Source organism: Pinus tabuliformis, chromosome 1_2, assembly GCF_031772625.1.
Source record: "Pinus tabuliformis cultivar Carrire ecotype Pingquan chromosome 1_2, CPIR1, whole genome shotgun sequence".
In the NCBI taxonomy this organism is placed as follows: Eukaryota; Viridiplantae; Streptophyta; class Pinopsida; order Pinales; family Pinaceae; genus Pinus; species Pinus tabuliformis.
The window spans coordinates 672,238,201-672,264,297 of record NC_142298.1 but is presented as its reverse complement, the minus strand read 5'-3'; the positions used below and the strand labels follow the sequence as shown (position 1 = coordinate 672,264,297).

General features: G+C 36.4%; 1 long non-coding RNA gene across 3 annotated transcripts in view; it reads right to left on the bottom strand.

Annotated features, from left to right (window-relative positions):
* LOC149207481 (uncharacterized) overlaps positions 1-12,422 on the bottom strand; it is a 61,596-nt gene extending 49,174 nt beyond the window's left edge. The window contains exons 1-2 of one of the 3 annotated variants that reach the window (XR_016252633.1): positions 11,951-12,422; positions 11,775-11,843 (exon numbers count right to left, since the gene is read on the bottom strand). This is a non-coding gene — a long non-coding RNA (uncharacterized LOC149207481). The remainder of the gene's footprint in view (positions 1-11,774; positions 11,844-11,950) is intronic. The other 2 variants (XR_016252634.1, XR_016252635.1) reach the window with 2 other exon arrangements.
* Between the last annotated feature and the right edge of the window lie 13,675 nt (positions 12,423-26,097).

The following is a 26,097-nucleotide window of genomic DNA, read 5'->3' as shown; positions in this document are numbered from 1 at the left end:
CCAATTATGACAAAATGATGTACTCCATCATGCAAGTTTGTAACAACGGAAGAATTATATTATGGGGAAGGACATGACCATCCCATGTAATCACATGGCTCTATTATTTATGTGGAACACCATAAACAATTTTCCACATACATGCAATAATTCCATCTGGGCTTCATATACAAGAAAGGGAGCACCAATCATGTTGCAGACTACCTTAGTCAACCCCGAGTTGTGGTAATAACCACTGTTCTTCACTCTAGTGGGCATGAGACATCTAGGTGGAAATAACTATAAAATAATGACTCTGACTTTTCTTCCACATACTAGATGTTGATTTCATGAAAGAAATCTCTAAACTTCCACCGCTGGGATGTGTTCATGTGCTACCTAAGACACAATTGTGTTCCTTCATATGTGCATGCCAAATAGATATCAGAGGCACATTAAAGTTGCATGGAATGAAACTTTGATGTTTCTCTAGGTGGATATTGGTGGCCACCTACCTATTCCACTTGGAACCCCAACACTCTGTCCTTTCAGTTTCCTTAATTCTAGCACAACTTTCTATTTTTGGTAATTTTTGGGTCCTAAATTTCTAGAGTCGTTTTGAGGCTGTAAACGACATTGTTTTTTAAAATGTTCCAAGACCATGTGGTGTAGAATAGAGGATTGCCAAGGAATTTTCATTTCATCGAATAGATTTTTCTAAATAGGTATCGTGCATGCCAAATGAAGATCATATACCCAAATTATGACCCTGAGAAGTTGGTGTTCCAACTAATCCCAATGGGACCCAAAACCTTTTGGTGCTTCATCGCCTAGGGCTAGGCTTTTGGATGTTTAGGGTTACCCATTGTTTCTCAACAATAAAAAGGCCTCTGAGCCTCATTGCAACACAATTCATAAGGCATGTAGCAGTCACATTTCTTCTCAGAGATAAGTTACCATCACCCAAGCTAGTTTGTTTCCATTCTACATGTAAACAATTTTCAATATTTGTTATTAATGAAGTGAATTTCAATTCTCATTGTAGCTATATGTTTTTGTTTAAATCTGTGTTTCATTTCATTCATGCATAAATATAGATTAGGTGTAGAGCAGACAATGGATCTACTTAAAAAGTCCTCCTACTAGCCAAAGCTTCAAAAGGATGTCCAACGATATATTAGATCAAGTGTAATGTTTTGTTCCATTACTAAACCAACCATCAAGAAGTATAGGTTGTACACTCCTATGCCTACCCCAAAAAAGCTTTGAGAGTTAGTCTAGTTGGATTGCATGTCAATTTTTCCATCCACAAAGAATGTTAATGATTATATGTTTGTGGTTGTCAAATGGTTCTCTAAGATGGCCATTTTGACACCATGAAAGAAGAGTATCATAGTTGAAGCCATCTCTAAACTCTTCTTTGAGCATGTTTGGGTTCTTTATTGACTACCTCAAACCATTATTTTAGATAAATATAATAGGTTCCTTAGAACCTTTTCATCTAGCCTATGGTCTGTCATGGATACCAAGTTGACCAAATCAACTGCCTTTCATCCCAATCATATGGAAAAACATAATTAGTTAACCAAATGATTGTGCATATATTTTGCATATACAACTCCAAGAATCCATTTATATGTGTTGAAAGACTTCCATATCTTCAATATAGCCATAACAATTCCCTTCATAGCTTTATTCGCCACAATTCGTTTTATGTGTGCTTGGGGTTCCAACCATTAGCCATAATTGATGTAGCTATACCCATTGCATCTTCACTGGTAGAGTCCTCCCATGCTTATATTGAGGTAGGTAGGGAAACCAAATTTGTTGAATGGATCAAACACCTCCAACAACACGTCCATGATATCCCATGGTGTTAAATTGTAGCAAGAAAAGGCTTCATTTGACTTGTCCCTTAGTCAAATGAGGACATTTATATTTCCACCTCAGTAGGATGACTTGAGTTGTAGTTAGAAGGAGTGATATGGCCAAGTCACTTAGTCAAGTCAGTCAATTCGATTTTGTGTGAAAGAAGTAGAGTTGTGCATGAGTTGATTGTTATGATTTAACAATCTAGTGGATTTATAGTTAGTGAAACTTAGTTATATGGTCTCTATTCATGAATAGATTTAGTATAATTTCAGTTGAGTAGCTGTAACTATTGTTAACTCACTGATGTCTGAGTAAACTAGTCAATGTACTAAAAATACCCCTAGTCATGCATGCAATTCAAATTTCCTAGTAGAGTGGATGGAAAAGGCACATTTGTATTTATAAATGTTTTTTTTTTAACTATACAGTGATCGATTCCCTTTGGATTTGCACAAGGAAATAGGGAATTTCCATATTATTTAGGAGTTTACTTCATCAGGATTGTGCAATGAAATAGGAGGTTGGTTGAGGCTTGAATTGGCTAAGTGTTTACCCAAGCAAGTCAGGAAGCAATGTAATAGTTTTACACTGCAGGGTGTGCTTCAGAGTTGAAGCAAGACATTGTAATTGTTTCTTTTTCTCATACGAATTAATGCAAAGCAGCGAAGGTGTTTTTCCCAGTTGGGTTCCCTTGTAAAATCATTATGTTCCTTGTGTTTTGGTGGTTCCATGTTATTGCATGTGTTTCTATCGTGTGTTTTCCTTTCCACATAATAGTAGAAGAACTTTATGTCTCTTGATTTCAGTTTGATTTCATTAGTAGTAGCAAATTTCTTACAATTTCTACATGGTATTAGAGCTATTGCAAAATACACAGAAACTAGGTCCTTAATCTTATCTCATACGAATTTCGAATAGAAGATTTGTTGTGCAGGAATTTCTCTAGTGTAGGAGGAGAGTGTGATCTTCCAAGAGGGAGAAGAGATATTTCCCACAAGGAGATCGAGACTTAGAGGGAGTCTTGTTTCAGAGGGAGCAACCCTATGGAATACAGTACTTCAAGATTTGTGGAGATCAAACTCATTATTTTAGTAGTTGTAACAACAATGTGGAAGTGGCAGCAGAGAAGTAGCAACAATAGTATGATTAGATCAGAGTTCGCTTTGTAAGGTGGGGCGATGTAGAGCCTTACTCTCAGAGTTACAAATATTTGGGCAAGGTCCATAGGAGAGAAACAACATTTGCAGTATACTCTTCTAATGGATCATTACCCTTGCTACACAGGTCCACAGTATTCAGTAGAAAAAGGATCTATGTTAGTTGATGTAGTCACGTCTTAGGAGACAGTTGAAAGCTAGTAGTAGTTAGAGACTCAAGAGACAATTGCAGCTAAGAGACATTGTTGATTTAGTATTTTTGATGCTTCTTAGTTGTTGTTGTTGCAGTAGCAACAACAATAGTGAGAGGGAGTGTTAATTTTGTTAGAATACATTCCTACAGAGGAGTAGGATTGGGGTTGTTCAGAACCATTTTCTTGCTAAGAGGGATTGTTAAATTGTAGCAAGAAAAGGCTTCATTTGACTTGTGCCTTAGTCAAATGAGGAAATTTGAATTTCCTCATCAACAGGATGACTTGAGTTGCAGTTAGCAGGAGTGACATGGCCAAGTCACTTAGTTCAGTCAATCAATTTGAGTTAGTGCGCAAGAAGTAGAGTTGTGCATGAGTTGATTGCTATGATATATCAATATAGTGGAGTTATAGTTAGTGAAACTTAGTTACCTGAGCTTTATTCATGAATAGAGTCAGTATGAGTTCAGTTGAGTAGTTATAATTGTCGTTAACTCATTGATATCTCAGTTAACTAGTCAATTTACTAAAATTATCCCTAATCATGCATACAATTTGAATTTCCTAGTTGGGTGCATAGAAAAGGAACATTTGTATTTATAATTGTATATTGTTGAGTGTACAATGATTTTTCATTTACAAGGTGATCAATTCCCCTTGGAATTGCGCAAGGAAATAGGGAATTTACCTATTATTTAGGATCTTAATTCCTCCATGATTGTGAAAGGAAATAGGAGGTTGGTTGAGGCTTGAATTGGCTAAGTTTTGGATAGATCAAGTCAGGAAGTAGGAGAAAACTCTCACAGTGTAGGGTGTGCTTCAGAGTTTAAGAAAGATATTATAATTGTTTCTCTTTCTCATTTGAATTAATGAAAAGCAGCAGAAGGGTTTTTCCCAGTTGGGCTCCCCTATAAAATCATTGTGTTTCTTGTGTTTTGATGGTTTCATGTTATTTCATGTGTTTTCCTTTCCGCATAATAGTAGAAGAAATTTGTGTTTCGTGATTTTGGTTTGATTTCATTAGCAATAGCGAGTTTCTTGAATTTTCTACACGTGGAAGGCCAATTCCAAGTACAAATATCGACATGACAAACATAAGGTTCCGTACAAGCTTAAGGTTGGCAATAAGGTGTCATTACATTTACAGAAAGAGAAACTCATAGGCCCCCATAGGAAGCTTAGACCAATCCAATATGGGCCTTAAACAATCATAAAGGTTGTGGGTGAAAATTATTTTGAATGGAGCATCCCCCCTTTCCTTGGCTTGCACCGAGTATTTAATGTGGGTCTGCTTCAACCATATTTTCCACCTTTCTTGGACACCTCAAAGGAAGTTGAGAAATCCCCGCTCATAGAACTCAATCCTAAATACATTGAACATGCTACAATAGATTGGATCATAGACCCAAATAAAAAGGATACCCGCTAGCAACACATACAAATATACTAGGATGTCAAAGTAAGATATCTTCTTCACCAAGGAAAGTGGTTCACCAAGTGAAAAGTTCAAATAAAACTTCCACATATGATGAGAAAACTTGATGAAATGGATACCATTTCCTCGTAAGTTGGGATAATTGATCCAAGTGGATATCGGTGGCCACCCACCTCTTCCATTGTCTCAGGAATTCTCTATCTTGGAAGTTTTTTTATGATTTTTGGGTCCCAAACTTTAAGGGCCTTTTTGAAGCCATAATTGATGTTTTTTTTTTAAATTTAGGGGGCTAAAGGTTGTCGTGCCATTCCCTAGCCCTAGAAAAATTTAGTATTCCTCAAATAATTCCTTCCAATGAGCTATCATGCACCCCAAACATATATTGTATGTAAAAATATATGCCCCTATGAAGTTGGTTTACCAATGAGCCACCCAACAACTTGTAAACCTTTTGGAATTTCATCTTTTATGATTAGATTTTTGGACTATAGAGATTTTAATTTATGTTAAAATGTCATTCTTTCGGCCTCTTTTAGTGAGTTTTATGAATGCGTGTAGCCACCATCTCTCTCTATTCAAAGATAACTACCACAATTCTAACCAGTTTGTGTTCTAGAATATTTTGTTGTTTAATTTATTAATAGAAGTTGGGTTTTACCATATTATTGTGATATCAAGTTTTATATTTCTTTATGTGTGTGTGTTCCATTTACTTTCCTGTGTTCCATTCCTTGTATAGCTTGGATCAGGTTGAAAATCATAGGGCATTAGAAAGGTTAAATGCTTTGCATGACACAAGTTTGGCCACTATGTGGGTCAATCTATGAATGAGAGGAAGGGAAAGGGAAAGGAGTCTATGGTATAATCCACACATGCAGATGGGTTAACCACCAATATTGAGAAATATATCTCATTGGTTTCTTTCCTTTCTAGCATTATTACATAGGTAGTGTTGTTTGTGGATGATGGAGCATCTTGTTACATGATGGGATCTCGAGATATCTTCACTAGTATCGAAAAGGAGCATGGCAACCTACATGTGGATCTTGGTGAAAATGCCAAGTATGCATTAGAGTGAGTGGGGACCATAAAATTTCAGTTGGATTTTGGGAGTTCAATAAATGTGGGAGGTGATGTATGTACCAAGGCTTGAGAAGAAATCACTCTTAGTAATGACCATGGAAGACAAGGGTTTTGAGGTTAACTTTACAAGTGGATATGTACTTGTTAGTCTAAGGGGATCTAACCTTGGATTGAGAAGAGTGATTGGAGGAAAATAGGATAACCTGTGCTTGTTAAGAGGGCATCCAGTATAAGACATAGTGCATGATAATGAAAACTTATGTGAGTTGTTGTATAAGAGGATGGATCTCTTACACTATAGAGATTTACCATGGTTATGAGAGATGGTCAATGGTCTTTTGGAGTTCAGTGCAAGTCAGGATGGAGTGTACAAGGGATTTGCACTTCGAAAGTATGACAAGGTTGATTTTCCAAGCAGTAAGAACAATTTAAAGGGCGTCTTGGATATAAGACATTCATATGTGTGTGGTATTATTTTAGTGGAGTGTGTGACAATATATTCTATATAATTATGTCATATTCATAGATGATTTCTCTAGGAGGACTTGAGTATAATTCTTGACTACCAAGATTGAGATCTTCAGTTAGTTTCAAGAATTTAAGGCTTTTAGTTTACGGAAACCTAAACAAGGAGGAATATCAATATCCTAAGGTAAGACAATGTGGGTCAGTATACCTCCAATGGATTTAAGAATTTCTATAAGGTAGGGATCAATAAGGAGTTGACATTGCCATATAATCTATAGCAGAATGGAGTGCATAGTGGAAAAACAAGGCCATCATTTGGGTAGTGAAAGTTATGATCCGTGATTAGGATTTTTCTATGTTTTGTGGGTATAAGCATGAAACACTATTGTCTATTTCTAGAAAATGATTCCTCACAATGTTTCAGAGGACAATACTCCTAACAGGTTTTCATAGGAGTGAAACTAGAGCTCAACATTTTTTGCATCTGTGGTAGTCCAGTAAAAGTCCACATACCATCAAAGAAGAGAAATAACCTGGAGCCATTAGTAGAGAAGGGAATTTTTTTTGATATAACAAGACTTCAAAGGCCTGTATGGTCTACATTCCAGCATAGAGGAAGACTATTGTAAGAAACAATGTCAAATTCAAGGAGGACAAGAAATTTAGGAGGTCACATGGTATATATCCAACAATGGCAAAGGATTAGGAGAAAGAGGATTTGAAGGTTGAGGAATGGTGAGTAACATCAAAAAATGGGGCTCAATCATTTGATCAAGAGGAGGAGTGAGTGGTTCCTATGACCTTTATCAAGAGGAGGTTGAGTAAAACTTGAGAGGTGTTGAGGAGAATGTAGATGCTCCTAACAACACCTTTAGGGAGCCTATACCACTGAGGATATTTTCTAGCTGCATGAGTTTGATGAAAAAAATAGTGCGTTTGAGCCTTCCATTTTTGAGGAGGTAATAAAACAACATGATTCAAGGGATGCCCTTGTGGAGGAGTAAAACTCCATGTGTACTTGCGCATCAAGCCCAAGAGGAGCTCCTTAAGGATTGGGTCATCTGCCAAGCTAGAACCTCAGTATTGTGGGCCTTTTGAGATCCTTGAGAGGATTGGACCAGTGGCCTACAGACTTGCATTGTTGCCAACAGTGAAAGTTCATGATGTTTTCCATGTATCATTGCTTAAGAGATATGTCCAGGATGACGATCGTGTGATTAATTGGCTTGTATTTCAAGTGGATCCGGAGGAAACTAGTGGTCACTTCTCAATGTATATTTAATATCAAACGTGTTGTTGATGGTGGTGTTGAGAAGCATAAGGATAGGTTCATGGTGAGAGGGTTCTGCTAGAAGGAGGGAGCGAACTATGACATACATTTTCTCATGTTTCTATATATTCATCTATTAGGTTTGTTAATTCCATTACCTCAGAGATACATCAAATAGATGTGAATACAACCTTCCTAAATAGGGTCATTGAATAAGAGGTGTATATTGAATAGCATCTAGGATTTGAAATGCATGTGAGGAAGTCCCATGTATGCAGGTTAAAGGAGATGGTATACGTACTTAAGCAAGCACTCAGAGCATGGTTCTCAAGGATTGATGGTTATCTTATAGGTTTGGGCTTCACCAATAGTGAGTCAGATTCTAACATCTATTGTGTACTTGTTGATGATGATCATATGCCTATCATGATGCTCTATGTGGAGGACCTTCTTATAATGGGATTTGAGAGGCTCATAGAGATGTGGAAGGAGGATCTTGGTTCGTAGTTCAATATGAAGAACATCAAGATGATGCGCTAATTTTTGGGGTTGGATGTGTGGTAACATCTAGAAGAAATATTCTTTGGGCACATAAAGTATGTGGTTGATATCCTAAAGAGATTTGGGACGGAGATTGTAGGCCTATATCAACACCCATTCTTACCAAATTGAAGAATCTTAATGCTTTTGTCTGAGTTAGTGGATCCCACATTGTATAGGTAGCTAATAGGTTTCTTGATGTATTTGGTCAACACTAGCGTGAATATTGTTTTGCTATGAACACCTTGAGCCATTCTGTGGCGGAGCCTAGGTGGATACATTGGGCAGTAATGAAATATGTGCTCATGTTCTTGAGAGGTACAATGGAGTATGGACTCAAATATGTTGATATTGGTGGAGTGTAGTTGTAGGGCTACTCAAATTCATATTGGGCTTGGAGTGCAGTGGATGGGAAGATTACTTTAGGTTGTTCTTCCAGTTTGTGGTCAGCTCAGATCTCGTGGTTTATTAAGAAGTAGAATTCCATAGCACTTAACACATCAAAGGTCGAGTGCATGAATGTGAGTCTAGTGAGTTTTGAGGCCATATCGCTTCGCAAAATTCTCATAGGTTTCTTTTGTCTTAAGATGGGGACCATTTTGATTCATTATGACAATTACAGTTGCATTAAACTCTTGGAGAATCCAATGTTTCATGACAAGTTCAAACACATAGAGATCACATACCACTTCATTAAATAAAGGTTCTAGAAGGATGTTGTGATGTTGCATTACATATTCATAAATGAGTAGGTGGTAGACATTCTCATCAAGCCCCTTATGAAGGGGAAGTTTGTGTTCTATAAGGACAAGTTCGGGTGGTGGAGAACCACTTCCTTGCTAGGAGGAACTTTTGATGTTTGTAGCATCAGAAAGTCTTCTACATAGACTAAGTATCTACCATGTAGAAGAGAGTCATCTTTATGCCCTTGTTCAAAAGGAGCATGTATTATGGTTTCCTTCCTAGGTTTTGATTTAGGAAAAACACATTAATTAATTTATTGATTAATGTTGGCTATTAGGCTAAATTTTTTGAGGATAGATAATTTAATTATTTAAGTAACTTAGATTTAATCTCCACAATTGATATTATAACTGAATAAAGATTTAATCCTAACCCTTTATCATTTTGGAGATTAGAAATTTGGCTCAATGAAAAATTATAAAAAGAACCAAAGAGAGAAGGTGAAAAAATAACATTGTGATTGAGAAAAAGAATTTTTCAAGGAATGAGTGGCTCCAGCAAACGAAGACAAAGAAAAAGAGTGTAGCAAGGGTTTGTTGGAGCAAAATTCAATGGATGCCAAGATCGTGCAGGAGGAGACTCGTTTTTTTTGGTGCAGACCGACTTTATGGAGTGAGGCTCGGTTTTCAACTAAAGCCATGTGGAACAATGGAGGAGGTGGAGGTTCCAACTACAGGGCTGAGCTTTCCCGTTGTGCAGGCCGTAAAACCAATGGGCCAAAATCTACAATTGGAAGCTGAGATTTGCTGGGGCCAAATTTCATAGAGAGACCGAATATCCAGAGGCGGAATTTTTCTTGCTTGAGAATCTAGTGGACTATCTTCAGATTTAGTTATCGCTGTCATTTTTATGTATTCTATATGGGTCAATATCCTAAATGTTTTAGATAAATTAGAATGAAGGAAGCTTGGTTAACCAGATTAGTGGACTATTTTCACGTTCAGTTATCGCTATGATTTTTATGTATTTCTATATGGGTCAATATCCTAATTTCTTTTTAGATAAATTAATATGAAGGAAGATTTGATTAACCAGATTTATCTGTTGTTTATCCTAATGTTTTTCTAAATATTATCTTGAAAGATTAAAAAAGTCAGTATATGTATTTTCAATAAGTTAAAAAATTAATTTACTAGCTAGAACAAAGTCCAACAGGCAGCTTCATCTTCTGAGAATAAATTCAATCAAAGGCACGTGACGTCATACTCTTTGATTGACTTTCCGTTCTTTAGGTGAAAAGTGTTTGAATTCTGTTTTTACGGTTGTTTTTAGGGTGAGTTTATAAATTTAGTATTATCAAAAGATTTTGAGACACTCAAAATTTTGAAATTTAAACATTGCAATTCAAATTTTCCAAAAGTTCTATGGAATTTTATGAAAATCTGGTCAAAAATTCCATTATTTTCGAAAAGTTCTATGGAATTTTATGAAAATCTGGTCAAAAATTCCATTATTTTCGAAGCAAATTTAAAACCAACCCATAAATTCCATGACTTGATCCTGATTAAGTTTTAATACTTTTCGGTATTGAAGTAATAAATTTGACATCAGCCGGGATTAGGGTCATCAGGTGGCCCTGTTATTTCGGTAACTCGATAAAGATTTTCAGGTTTTGCAGTTTGATAAAAAAAAAAAAATTGACTTTAGTAAGTTACAAAGTGTAATGGGGCTTTGAATCTATTTTTAGTAATTACATATTATAATCTTTAGCTAATTATTGGCTTTGAATCTGTCCTGATGTTCAAAATTGTGCAGTCAAATTATATTCTCCATTAAGAGCAAATTGAATAAATTTGAACACAGCAATTTGAATGCCTAGTATCAAATACCCTTAAATTCAGTCCTACAGCACAAGTTGAGCTCATGCGCTAACACTGATGTTCAGTCAATCCAGGTGGATATCAGAACCTTGGATATGTAACTCCTTTTATATATTAATGAAAGAAGTTGTTTTTTCTTGGAAAAAAAAAAAACCATAACCCAGTAGGCTTTTAGTATCAAAATAGTCAACTATGTTGAAAGTTTACAACTGGTTCAATTCTATTACTGTGAACATGTTGCACTGGAACTTGAAGCAGCATTACTTCAACGTAACATAAACTGATGTCAATGAAGAATTTGTAAAAGCAACTTAAAAAAAAAATCTCTGTGATTTTATATTTTAAGCTTTTTAAACTTTTTCTTGTGTTGCCTATTAAACTATTACTAAACTGAAACTGATTAAACTATTACTAAACTGAAACTGAAGAAGATAGGGTGTTGAAATATTTGCTATATATAAGTGTTATTAGAGCAGATTGAGGATGAAATTATTAAAATAAGTTAATTATTGTCTACGAGGAGTTGCCTAAAATTAGAGAGTTAGAGAGTCAGTTAATTGAGTGTTGAGTCAAGTCTAGATAAGTTATAGTTTAACTTAGTGTAGTTGCGTGTCAAGTTATTTTAGGTCAGTCCCTAGTTGGAAAAGGTTAAATACTCTTCACCCAGTTAAGAGTTGCAACTAGTAGGTTAAATACCCTTCACCCGGTTAAGGTATGCAACTCTTGTGTTTTGAATGAAATTTGTGTTTAAACTCCTCTGTCTTTCCAACCAGAATTTTCTAAACTTGATTTAATTTTCAATTTTTCTAAAGTTAATCTAATTTTCAATCTAAAACATGAGCTCTCAAACCCTATAAAGTTCAATTTTCAATTTTATCTCATTACAGATTTTAAGATATTTTGGAAATTCTTATGTGAATTGCAAATTTTTAAATATTTTAAAAATACACGCAGAATTTGCAATTAAGTTAAATTCAACATTCTTACTGGAAATCTATAACTTGAGTTAAATTCAGCAGATTCTTACTACTACTACAACGAAAAAAAATTCTATAAAATGTGAAGGGTTTGAAAAATTGCAAGTCGTCACTAAGCTAAACGTTTAAAATTCACAATACAGTAGTTAACATTCTCGTTTGTTCATCTCATCTTAGTTCTGCAAAACGAAAAGCATTTCAAGAAATTCAACGAGGAGTGACAGCAAATTGTTCTTACCTGGTCCTGAAGATAAAGATGTAGCTTTTTCCACCGCCGCAATATTTTCTCCCATATATTCTCCCACTGCTGCAATATAAAAATTAAACAATCTCAGATAAATGGAGGCAGCACTGGAACATTGAACGCGTCAATACTCAGAAAGTGAAAAAAAAAGGAGAACGCTTTCATCTCACAGGTGTCAAATCCGCACATAGTTTTTATTTCAGACACAAGCCGCAGCATTGTAGAAATGATATATGGCCCAAACATATGCAAAAAAACTAAATCGACGAAAAGGGAACTCACTTTACAGAAAAAACTGACAGTGCCTTGGGTCCCAAATCCTAAATTCTTCCCGAAACTTATTTTGCAGGAATCTTATACATCATGAAGCAGCTCTGATTCCTTGGGACCTGAAGTGATTCAATAATATGACTACCACCATACATATTATATGTGCTTAGAAATTTTGACTGTCAGCTGTAACAAACACAAAATTCTTCAGTTCAGAGAATTATGTACTATATGCAACGTTGGCACCATGTCATATATTTTATGGGATTGATTTTTGGACTGAACATAAATGCTGTACTATTTTGTTGTTGTGAAACTGCCTCTCGCCTTGAAGACTGGTAGACGGCGTTTACTTCGTGGGATTTGAATGGGCGAGGAATGGACGTTGAGACTCCATGAATGGTAGGACGATCTCCCTTTCCTTCGCTTTCAACTGTCAATGCAATTGGAAACAAACAGTTAAAACTTGGAACTTTCATTTCAGGGTGGTTGATTGACTGGAAGTTGAGTCACTTTCAATCCCAAATGATTAATTCACCTTTTTTTCATTACCGTGGTTTGGCATTTTCCGAGATGATTTAGTGTTTAGTTCATAGAATTTAATATTGTGGATAATAATTTTGTGAATCTCTGTTTGGAAGACGTGCTCAAGTCGAAAGTTCCTGTCAGCGAAAAGAGAAAAGTACCCAGAGGTGTTGAATTAAGAGTACTTTAAAAATTGGAAGTGGAAGTGGATGATAAGGTGGCCACAGTGGCCAGACAAAAAATATCGTATTTATTGAAATTCGATGAATCATGGAGGTTACATTTCGGAAATTTGTCTGCACTAAGTTTTGAACTGTGGTTTGTTTTAACGCGTAGATAAAATGGCTGTTTAGTTTTTATTATTATGCTGGTTTTATTATTATATCGGTTAGTTTTTATTATTATTCTGGTTCTATTATTATATTGGTTATTTTTTAATTTGGATAAAATTTAATAAATAATTTTATATGTATTTTTATGGTGTTGAATTTATTTATATATTTAAAATAAAATTTAAAAACAAAATATTATAATTTAGCTAAAAATTATACGATTACATTACAAAGGAAAATACCATTTCATCTTTTAATCAAATTACACTAAATTTTAAATTACAAATTTAAACTATATAAATGTACTTTTTAATAATTTAATAATATTGTATAAGTTTTAAAGATATATCATTGAAATTAAATTTTGTATATTCAATTATATACCATATGATTTATACCACATTTAAGGTATGAGGTATATTGTGTAGTCACTTGTATATATATATATATATATATATATATTTTATCCTTTAAATAAATGTTTAATGCTGGTTATTTGAAATGTTTTGTTTTTATTTGATTGATATTTAGGGATTAAATTTATTACAATTATATTAGTGGTGTTTCTATGTGTTCATTAAGAATGATTATGGAGATGTGAATCCATAAATGGAGGGTTGAAAAATGTACTAATTATTGAAGGATTGATAAAGGGTACAAATAGATTATAGGTGAGGGATTTGTTAGGTGTGATGATTACAGTTTTAGCTAAAAATTATATTATTATATTATAAGGGAAAATGTCATTTTGTGTATTAATTAGATTGCACCAAGATTTGTTAGGTGTGATGATTACAGTTTTAGCTATACATTATATTATTATATTATAAGGGAAAATGTCATTTTGTATATTAATTAGATTGCACCAAGATTTGTTAGGTGTGATGATTACAGTTTTAACTAAAAATTATATTATTATATTATAAGGGAAAATGTCATTTTGTGTATTAATTAGATTGCACCAAATTTTAAATTAAAAATTTACGTTATAAATCTATCTTTTTAATAATTTTGATAATGTTATATAAGTTTTAAACATATAACAATTAATTTAAATTTTGTGTATTCAATTATGTATAATATGATTTATATAACATTTAACATATAAGGGTATATTGTGTATTTATATTTGATCATTTAAAAAAAATGAATGATAGTTATTTAAAATGTTTTATTTTTATTTGATTTATATTTAGGGATTACAACTATTACAATTATATTTAGGGGTTATAACTATTACAATTATATTAGTGTTGTTTGGTCGGTATTTATTAGGGATGATTATGGAGATGTGAATATTAGTGTTGTTTGGTGGGTGTTTATTGGAGATGAATATGAAGATGTGAATATTAGTGTTGTTTGGTTGGTCTTCATTGAGGATGATTATGAAAATGTGAATACATAAACGGAAAATTGAAACTGATTATTGAAAGATTGATAGAATGTATAAATAAATTATAAATGAGGAATTTGTTGAGTGTGGTGAAAACAAATACTATTGCAATTCATCAATATATTACTCTAACATATACTTATGATATGATTACAAGAAATGTCACTTCAATCAAAATTTAAATTGCTTGAGTCTCAATTTTTGCATTTCTGCTTCCCCGCTATGATATGCTACCCTACATTGGTTCAACTCTACATTTATTTGTCACCCTAGTCCAGCATTACATTTCTTGTTTGACTCTGTACTTCACATGCATAATGCTCATGCTAACATTCTAGTTCTACTTTGCATTTGCGATATGAATCTTCATTTCTAATTGAACTTTTCTTTTTGGCTTTACACTTTCAACTCAATCCTATGTTTTTGTCTTAGCTTCGCAATTGACACATGTAATGCTCATGCTTTACTATGTTTTCATTGGTTCTATCCAAACGGATTGCCTTGGTTCATCTTGGCTTTACTTCAATTCAAACAAATTTCTCTAGCTTAACTTGTCGTGGTTCAACTTTTATTGTTGATAGTTTCATTCTCCATTTCTCGATGCGAGGAAATTATTTATGTCATGTATAATGATAGATTGTTCTTGCTCTTTCATGGTTTAGTTTTCGAATTCCTGCAATAAAACTACCACCACACCCGTAATCGTATGGTAACTATAAAACTAAAATATTGGTTTCCCCACCGCACTCGTAATCTTATTTTAACTATAAAACTAAAATGTTGGTTGTCCCACCGAAAAACCCATAACCATGTACAAAGTGTAAAACCAAAATTGTTTATATTTGATGTAATTCATGTGATGGTTGACAAAAATTGAAGAGAACAGAATGTGGAGCAGAGGACTTGCTCTTTTCAGTGTTACAAATCACTTAAATAAGATTACATTGGAAACATCACTAATAAATGACTGAAGTTAAACTCGACTTAAACTCGACTAACTCAAACTAAACTAGGACACTTGGAGGGACGGTTTTGACACCTAACAGGTGGTTGGAATTAGATTCTCCAACACTCCCCCTTAATTACAACCACATAAAAATTCAATTAAGATACTTGTTGGTCTATGTCTCAGCTAGGTTTACAATTTAAAAATTGACTTCAACTTTTCTTCTTCTCTTTTTCCAAATCCTATAGCCTCTAAATTGTTTCAACATGTCCTTCTTGTTGTAGGATTCAAATTTCATTTTCTTTAGTTGTTGGTGCAGGTCTTCCATAGTTCCAGGTTGTCTAAGCAAGTCCTGGACTTCTTCAAAAAACAAGTTGTATGTGGGTTGCTGCCACATATTATCTTCTGTAGTGCGCTTTTCATCTTCAATCTGCTGCAACATTAGACCATAATATAATTTCATCTCTTCAGGACTCCAATACCTGAAAATTTCATTAATTTGTTCATCATGCATGTTGTCTTCAAGGTTCATTTCTGCACCTTCTATGCAGACTTCATCAAGGCATGGTGTTGCAAGCCATGCTTCAAGGAAATTTAACTCTTCTTCATAATCATTCTGTGTACCTGCACATTTCAAATCAATGGTAAGTTTAAAAACATCTACAGAACCACATTGGCTTTGTTCTTTCTGCTCTGCAATGAGAGCGTTTTCTTGTTGTACTTCCAGTTGTGCTTCTGCATCTGTCTCTGTTTTCTCTTTCTGGGCTTCCTTCTTTGCCTCTTCCTCTATTTCTGTACTAACCTGTGCTACTGCAAACAGGTTGTCTTCAACTGTCTCACCAAATAACATCATGTCAATATGATGTTTTTGCTGCATCACCTGCAACCATTCATCATTAGCCAAATTCTCTTCATCAAATTTTACATTAGCAATATTAATTGCTTGATTCACCTTAGCATAGACTGCTCCAATGGCAGTTTCATTGTCTTCAACAAGCTCTATTGTCGGATTCACCAAACTTTCATCAGCAAGCTCTGTTGCTGGATTTACTAAACTTTCATTAGCAAGCTCTATTGTTGGATTCACCAAATCTTCATCACCAAGCTCTATTGCTGGAATCACCAAATTTGCCTCCACCTGTGGTTGTGCACAGTGGGGTTCTTGAGCATCTACATGCTCCTTCTCTCTTGCTTCTGCAACTTCTTCATAGACATCATCCACGTGTGACTAAGCACAGTGGGTTTCAACAATCCATTCATCTGGATGTAGATCTGCTGCTATAGATCCACCTTCATCTTCAACTTCAATACTCCCCCTTGGACCAAAACACCTTTCAAGGGTATCCCAAGCCTCCTTGGTTGTCTTGGCTTTTGAAATCAGGGGTAGAATGCTGTCATCGACAGATTCTTTCATGGATTTCAATGCAAAGGCATCCTTTTGCCTCTTCACTTCCAGATCTAAAGATATCTCAAACATCTCCTGTTGTCGCATTGAATTTCTTAGCATTTTCGCTTTTCCCATTTCTTAATCAATTTTTAACAAAGAAAATGTAGCTCCCTTTTTTTAATTCCCTCTTTTAAAAGAAACTTCTTTTGCACAACATTACATTATTCCTTTTTCAAAATCACATGGAACCTATGAAAAAAAACCTCTTTTAAATAATTTCATAAGCCCTTTTAAAATATCACATGAGAACTTTTTTAAATCACAAGGTTTTTCATTACATCATCCCTCTTCAAAACTTAAAAAAAAAAATTGCCTTTTCACCTTATGCCTTTGATTTCCTTTTTATGGAGAAGGAACCATGGACGAGAATGGGATGTTCTTGGATTGCTTTCGCATGATTGTCCTTGGCGTTCGGGACGAAGCTTCGACTCCAGGCTTGTTGCTTGTTGATTAGAATGCCATCAGAACTCTTCTAGACAGAGGTCGATCTTTCTTTCGAGCCGACGAAAGGGACTGGACATTGGCGCTGCAATCTTTTATGATAATTTTCAAACTTACTTCTTGACTTTTCAATGAAATCATTGCCCATGTTGGAGGTACTACACACCTAGGACCTTCATTACTGGCACATGCAGACACTTAGTTAGAGCATTCACTGACATGCAAGGCTTCAACATTGGAATCTTCACCAGATTGGCACCTTTGACTATCCATGCATGCATGGGACTACATGAAAGATCCTTTCTGCATGATTTACTCCCTGATTTTCTCCTCCTTTCACTCCACAACTAGCTAGTTCTCTCCGGAACTTGCTGTGGGACTACATGCAAGATCCTTTCTGCATGATTTACTCCCTGATTTGCTCCTCCTTTCACTCCGCAACTGGCTAGTTCTCTCTAGAACTTGTTGTAGGTGTCGAGTCCTCTCAGTGATCACCACTATGGTGCATTACCTTGGGATATTGACCTAGTAATGCTATATCATGAGCATTATAACCTATTTTCTGAATCAATCATTCTTTTTTTTCTTTCGATTCTTTTAGTGTTTTTGCTCTGCAAAGATGTGTGTTCAACCCTTATTAGCTAGATTCATCTGTGTAGGTTTTCTAACACAATTACATGGTATCAGAGCCCACGAGTTTCTAGATAAAAGGTGCACTATTACTTTATTTTGCAGGTATTTTAGCTTGGAGATCGAAGATAAAAAAAAAATGGAGTTTCCCAAAGCATCAGTCCTAACACCGTATAACTATCATGAATGGAAGGAACAAATGGCTCGATACCTTTGTCAGAAAGGGTTGTATAGGATTACCATCGCTACAGAGGTGGAACCCACTTCAACCATGGAGAAATCCAAGTACTTCAACCACATGGATGAGGCCCACGGATCCATATGCATGTGCATCTCCCCAGAGTTGCAGTTTCATCTATATGCCTGCAGTACTCCCAATGAGATTTGGAAAAAGGTTGAAGAAATCTACGGGAAATAGGATGAGATAAAAGGACATCTGCTTGAAGTGGATCTGCTCTCATTGGATCCATGGAACTATGACAGAATTCAAGACTTCTTCACCAAATATAATGATCTATTGCTGCAACTCAAGGGTTGTGGAATTGACAAATCCAAGGAGGAGAGTTTCCAAGTTCTCTCTATTATTTCAAAGCTCAGACCAGAATACTCCATCTTTGTGTCTACATTTCATTCAGTAATGCTTGCAACAAGTAAATCCTACACTATGCCTTCTTTCAAAGAGTTCATGGAGTCCCTCACTTTTGAGCAAGATAAACTCATTGGCATGGGGAAAATCAAACCTCCAAAAGTGCATGCACTTCCTGTGCATGATGGTAGCCACAATAAAAATCACAGATCTTATTCAAATCAGAAAAATCAGCAAGAAAAATACAAAGGAGAATGCATTCCCATCCAAAGAAGGAAGGGTACACCAAGCCATTCAATGAGTCCTCCGGCTCCAAGAAATGAGAAAGGGAAGAAAGGAGACAAATGCATCTACTCTCACCAAGGATTCCATCCAGAATCCTCCTGCATGAAGAAAAAAATTGACCAAATGGCATAAATCCTTCAGAAGCACAACCTTGGGGACCACAACCCTCAGGGTGCCAAGAACAAAAGTGAGGATCCACCACACGAGAAAGGTAACAATTTTCATGCTTTAGTTGCAATTAAATCTTCCCCTGATGCATGGATTATAGATTATGGTGCATCACATCATATGGTTGCTGCAAAGGAAGTCTATTCCTCTTTGGATGCATGCAAAGGACCTCCCATCCTCATGGGAGATGACTCACCTATTGAGGTCACCGGAAGAGGTAGAGTGGAACTTTTACACGGAAGCTTTGAAGATGTGCTTCATGTTCCAAAACTTTTGGCAAACCTACTTTCAGTTGATCAGATCACTCATTCCGACACTAGAAAGAGAGTGGAATTCACTCCAGATGCAGTGAACATATATGGCCTACATAGCAGCTCCAAAATTGCAACTAGTGAGGTAAACAATGGAGCTAGGCCGTATACATTTTCTGAATTTATTGAATTTGAATCCTCCTTATTGCTTACACATGTTGATGATAGTAGTAGGCTTTGGCACGAGAGGTTTGGTCACTTAAATTATAGGTATATGCAGCAGTTAATCAAGCAAGAGATGGTGGAAGGCTTTCCAAATATCAATTTCTCCAAAGGAGTTTGTGAAGGGTGCGTCCTTGGCAAACATCCTAGAGAAACGTTTGACACCGGCAAGACTCACAGAGCATCCTCTCCTCTAGATCCGATCCATAGTGATCTCATGGGAACTTTTCCTCATCCTTCCACCAACAAAGCAAGGTATGTGCTTACATTTATTGATGATTCCTGACAGTATACTTGGGTGTATCTTCTTAGGGCCAAATCTGAAGTTTTTTCACACTTTGAATATTCCAAAGCACTAGTTGAGACACAGTCAAAGAGAAAGATCAAAGCCCTTCGTACAGACAATGGGGGGAATATGTTAACACGTCACTTTAGAACCTTTTCCTTGAGTCTGGCATACAGTTGCAGCACACAGTTCCATACACTCCGCAACAGAACGAAGTCGTTGAGAGAAAGAACCGATCTCTCAAAGAGATGGCTTCCTGCATGCTGCATGCTAAATCACTACCTCATAAGCTATGGGCTGAAGCACTTAATTGTGCTAACTACATCTTGAACAGATCTCCTCATAGGTCTGTCAAGGATCAGACCCCCTTTGAGGCTTGGAGCGACACTAAACCGGAGATCGCCCACTTCCGTGTTTTCAGCTCCCAAGCATGGGCCAGGATCCCCTCTGAAAAGAGGAAAGCTCTTGATCCACAGAGCATTGAGTGCATCTTTGTTGGATACCTTGATGGTGTGAAGGGATACCGACTCCTAATTTCCTCTACGGACAAGCTCATCACTGAGCGAAGTGTCAAATTTGAGGAAAGTCTCTCGCATGCACCTTAATTGCCACATGCGGACACATTTTATCTACCTCATGTCCAAGATGATGACTCAATACACTCATATTCTAAGGTAGAGCATGCAGATGTAGAGACAGAATCTTCAGATACAAATCCAATGCATGCATATGATGATTCACACCAAAGCCCAGATCGGGCTTCTAGCAGTGAATCAACTTGTCCTGTCATAAATCAAAGAACAAGGAGCTTAAGTGAGATATATGCACAAGACCATCGAGCTGCTAGAAATGGTCTTGTGGGGGATAATTCTGATCCGCGGAGGACTAGCTCAGAGTTTATTGAGCCTCCTCTTGCCCTGGCTGCCACTAAACCAATGCCATCGTGGCATTGTCATTTGGTTCAGTCTTCTGATTCGTAGTCTTATGCTGAGGCTGTTGGGCATCCCTCTTGGGAGTCCTCCATGGAGGAGGAGAAAAACTCCCTCCTCAAGAACCAGACCTGGGATCTCGTCCCCCTTCCCTCAGGTAGGAAACTTGTTTGATGAAAATGGGTCTACAGGACCAAGAGCGCTACAATGGGAAAATCACCAGACAAAAAGCCAGGTTAGTAGCCAAAGGCTTCCAGCAAGTGCATGGCATTGATTATGATGAGACCTTTGCTTTAGTAGAAAAGATGGATTCCATACTCCTTGCACTTTCCATTGCGGTTGCCCAGGGGTGGGAAGTACATCAGATGGATGCGAAGAATGCCTTTCTTCATGGAGACCTATCTAAGGAGATCTACATGGAGCATCCACATGGTTTCATTCAGGATTCATCTTTGGTCTGTGGACTGAAGAAGTCTCTCTACGGCCTTAAGCAGGCCCCGAGAGCTTGGTATGCGAATATGGATTCCTTTCTCTTATCATAAAACTTCGAAAGATGTAAGTCTAATCCGAATGTTTACATGCTCAGGACACATGATTCTCTTCTTATCTTAGTTTTGTATGTGGATGATCTCCTCATCACTGGCAGCTCGGCTTCAGCCATTGCTGCAGTCAAGAGGACCTTGCATGATAGGTTCTTGATGACGAACATGGGTCCATTACACTTCTTTCTTGGTCTTGAGATTAGCCAGGATGCCACCGGCATCAAACTCTCTCAGGTTAAGTATGCACGATATCTCCTTGAGAGATTTCACATGACTGACTGCAAGCCAGCACCGACTCCTTTTCTGTCTGGGGTTCGCCTTGAGGATGGAGGTGACACTCCATTAGTTGATAGTACTCTCTACTGACAGCTAGTGGGGAGCTTACTGTACCTCACCCACTCTAGACCAGATCTCTCATATTGAGTAGGGGCAACTTCTAGATACATGCAGGAGCCACATGAGCTACACTGGAAAGCTGCCAAGCGCATCCTCCGATATGTGCAGGGCACCATCACTTTCAGGATTCACTATGTAGCAGGCACTCCATTGATTCTCCTTGGCTTCATAGATTCTGATTGGGAGGGCGACAACATTGATCGCAAGTCCACCTCTAGATATTCACTCAGTCTAGGGTTTGGCCCTATTTGTTAGTCGAGCAAGAAGCAGGCTGCTATTTCTCTCTCTTCAGCTGAGGCCGAGTATAGAGGAGTAGTCAACATAACCATGCAGGCTTTGTGGCTACAACACTTCCTCACTAAGTTGGGTGTCCAGTTCCACCAGCCCACTATCATCTGGTGTGACAACCAGAGCACTCTCAAATTTTGCAGCGATCCAGTACAACGACAGCAGAGGAAGCACATAGAGATCCATATGCACTACATCAGATACTTAGTACATGATCGGGTCATTGATTTTTAGTTCTGTCCTTCAGCAAAATAGACTGCAGACATATTCACCAAGACATTCACTGAGCAGAAGTTTCACTCTCTCCATGATCGTCTTGGAGTGAAGCACACAGTTGTTTAGCAACTGTCTTTTATTCCTCTTTTCTTTTGATTACATTGTATTTTGAGGGGGGGGTTTTCCCACGAGGTTTTCCCTCTTTCCTCAATTTTAGTACAAGCTGCATTGTATTCTGGGTGACCTTTGGCCTTAGTTGCTAGGGTCCATTTTCTATTTTTCCCCATAGTGGTATTCAGGGGGGGTGTTGGAGGTACTACACACCTAGGACCTTCATTACTGGCACATGTGGACACTTAGTTAGAGCATTCACTAACATGCAAGGCTTCAACATTGGAATCTTCACCAGATTGGCACCTCTGACTACCTATGCATGCATGGGACTACATGCAAGATCCTTTCTGCATGATTTACTCCCTAATTTTCTCGTCCTTTCACTCCGCAACTGGCTAGTTCTCTCCAGAACTTGTTCTGGGACTACATACAAGATCATTTCTGCATGATTTAATCCCTGATTTTCTCCTCCTTTCACTCCGCAACTGGCTTGTACTCTCTGGAACTTGTTGTAGGTGTTGAGTCCTCTCATTGATCACCACTATGGTGCATTACCTTGGGATCTTCACCCAGTAATGCTATATCATTAGCATTGTAACCTATTTTCTGAATCAATCATTCTTTTTTTTTCTTTTGATTCTTTTAGTGTCTTTTCTCTGCAAGGCTGTGTGTTCAACCTTTACTAGCTAGATTCATCTGTGTAGGTTTTCTAACACATTTACACCCCAATCTGCTGTGGTCTTTTAGGAAGGAATTGGACAAATTTTGCTCCCTTAACACTTTGTGGGATGATCAAAGGTCGCGTTCTAACTCTTTTGTCGATGGTGAATGGTAGCATTAGTGCTCTAATGCTTGTTCCTATGATTGCTCAGTGTTAGTGGTGTTACTAATGCACTGGTTTAACGCAGGGAAAGCGTTAATTTCCCCCAAAAAAATTCTTCAATCTGTTTCACCTTGTCGTAGCTGCCTTTTGGTTTTCTCAATGTTTCTTCACAAGCTTCTTCAATTTTTTGCTGCTCTCTCAAAGAGGCTTACACTTTCTCTTCACTCATGTTGCTGCTCTCTCAAAGAGGCTTACACTTTCTCTTCACTCACGTTGCTACTCTCTCACAGAGTCTTATGCAATCTCATCTCTCTCTGTTGCTCTCAAGGAGTCTTACATAGGCTGAGCTCTGATACCATGACAAAAATTGAAGAGAACAAAATGTGGAGCAGAGGACTTGCTCTTCTCAGTATTACAAATCACTTAAATAAGATTACATTGGAAACATCACTAATAAATGACTGGAGTTAAACTTGACTTAAACTCAACTAACTCAAACTAAACTGGGACACTTGGAGAGATGGTTTTGACACCTAACAGGTGGTTGGAATTAGATTCTCCAACAATGGTAATCATCCCAACATTATAGTGGGAAACATTCATGCAACCAATTATCTCTTACAATGTGAAAGAACTCAAATTGTGTTCTTTGAATAGTCATTCATCATAGAAATAATGATGACGTTATAATGAAAAATATCCCTAGAAATATCGTTTTCTTTAAGTAGTCCATCACACTATAATTATGTTAGCATTATACACAAAAATATACCTAATAAAAGTATTTGTTTTTTAACTTATTCATATCGAGACAATGATGCTAACATTATAGCAAGAAATATCCATGTCTGAATGTTGTAGATTGCTTAGGGAACTCTACAAAGGGATGCACCCCCTTGTTTAGTGGTGTCTACCTACTTTCTCTTCATTTCCAAATTATCAACGTTATGTGTTTGTTTCGTGTAAGGATAAATAATTACTCAGTGATTTTCGGGGCTATGTGTATTAGTGTTTAATTGTTTCCTTTAAACCATTGCATTGTGTGCATTTTAAATGGATACATTGTCATTCCTATGTGGAAGTCATTTGGCAAACATAAAATAACAAGTCAATTTTTCCTTGAATGCTCATATCTTTTCATTTTCTCTTTATTTTTGGGTTATATCTCTGCCCCTCTTAGTTTTAGTCTCTTATAAATGGGTTAGATGTCATATTTCATTTATTATATTAGTCGCTAATGTGAGCCCCTTGAAACCTCACCTTCTAGAAGCACATAATTTCTTATCAGAGCATTAGTACAAGCTTGTTTGTCTAGAATCTATGTTCTTGTTTCCTTTTTTTGGAAAATGTAACTAGGTTTAGTCTTCATAATTATCATTGTACTTGTGTCGTTATATATTTCTTGTAAAAGTAAGAAGAAAAATAAATTTTATTTTTCAAGCATGGGTTTCATGCTCAAGTCAAAATTATTATTTAGGTCAAGCATGTTCTTCATGCTTCTAGGGTTTATTGAATCACAAGAATATTTATAATGAGTCAATCTATTGTACTAGAGTCAAGAAATAAAAATATATATTTTTTAAAGTTGTAATTTAAGTTAAAACCACCTCAAGATGCCAAGTCGGTTCTACTTGTCAAGTCAACCTTGCTCAAGGAAGAGACATCTATTTGAGAATAAGTTGGACTCATTTGGGAACAATATTTTCGTATGATTCGTTATGAAATATAACAGAGAAGGATAACAAAGAAGGGAGGCGAAAGTCTAAAATTGGCAGGTGTAAAGGTGTTTTTTATCTCATTTTTTGTGAAAGTTCTGGCTTGATACATCTCTTATTGAAGATTTGTTCCTGATACTAGACATGTTGTTGTATTTTGTTGTTCATGGATTTTCTATGTGGAAGGAGGGCTTGACTTGACATCTTGAGGTTTGGAGTCTTTTTATGGCCATGGGTCTTGAATATCTCACTTTTATCTCATTCTATAAGAAGATAATTTTCTGGGGTTTCTCCTTTGTGGGGTTTCGCCCTCGCTTGGAGCCTATAACTTGGTTTATTTGTTTGTTGTGACCTTCATATTTTATACATTCGATAATTTTTTGATTAAGAGAACATAATAAACATTAATAAGAAACCAACAACATTCACAAGCAATTATCAAAGAAGAGAAATCCACCCTAATCTACAATCAATCTGATTTCACAACATGATATCAGAGCTAAGGTTGCTTGAAGATCACATTCTATTTCCATTTGAAGATCATTATCAAAGTTCTAAAGTCTACAAAATCCAAGGGATCCTAGACGTATACTCTATGTTCGTTAACTAAGGATCTCAGTATGGATCGTTATTTTTTGGCATAGCTTTCTATAGCATTACACTATATGGCTCGAATACTCCATACAATGGCTTGACACTGCAAACAGTGGCTCAAATTTTCCTAATGACATATCTCAATAACTTGGATTGAAGGTTGCATTTGGAACATGTTGTATCTATGGAAAGCATTGTATTTTATGAATTGAATATTTCATTCCTTATGGTATGCCTAAACTCTGAGTTATATTTACTCTATCGTGAGAGCTACCTACAAGGATCTAAAGTTCTAGAATTTGAGACTCTCTATTTGAAGATCCAAGCTCAATAAAAAATGATGACAATCAAATTAGCTCTAGCATGCACTCACTCACTCTCAGTCTAGGATGAAGAGGAAGAAAGAACACTAAAAAAAGAAATCAAGAAAGTATAAAGAATTTGTGGTAACACTAAAAGGTTTGAACCTCAACAGAAGCGGTTGTGACAAAAGAATGATTTTCCTCATTGCTAATCATTTAAATATCATCCCATTGGGTAATTACATTGTCTGAGTTTTGCAAATATTAGTGGTATCTTCAGCTAAGGAATGTGGTATAATAATTATAGTAACGATATGAATGATCAAACAAGAGAATTCCATACATGCAAGTTAAGAGACTAACATGAACAATAAAGGTATGAATCGTTAAAAGCATGCAAGGTTCTTCTACCTATGAGGACTTGAAATTTGGTGGCATTATATATTACTATGATCCATACAATTTGAAGACCCTAGGTCCAAGACCTAGGGTAGAAGGATAAAAGTGTAGTAGAGTTCTTGACTTGATCAAAATACGAAATATAAAGTCGATATTCAAAGAAGTATTTGAGACATCTATAAAACATCTAAAGATTACTACGAAACATATTTGAGAC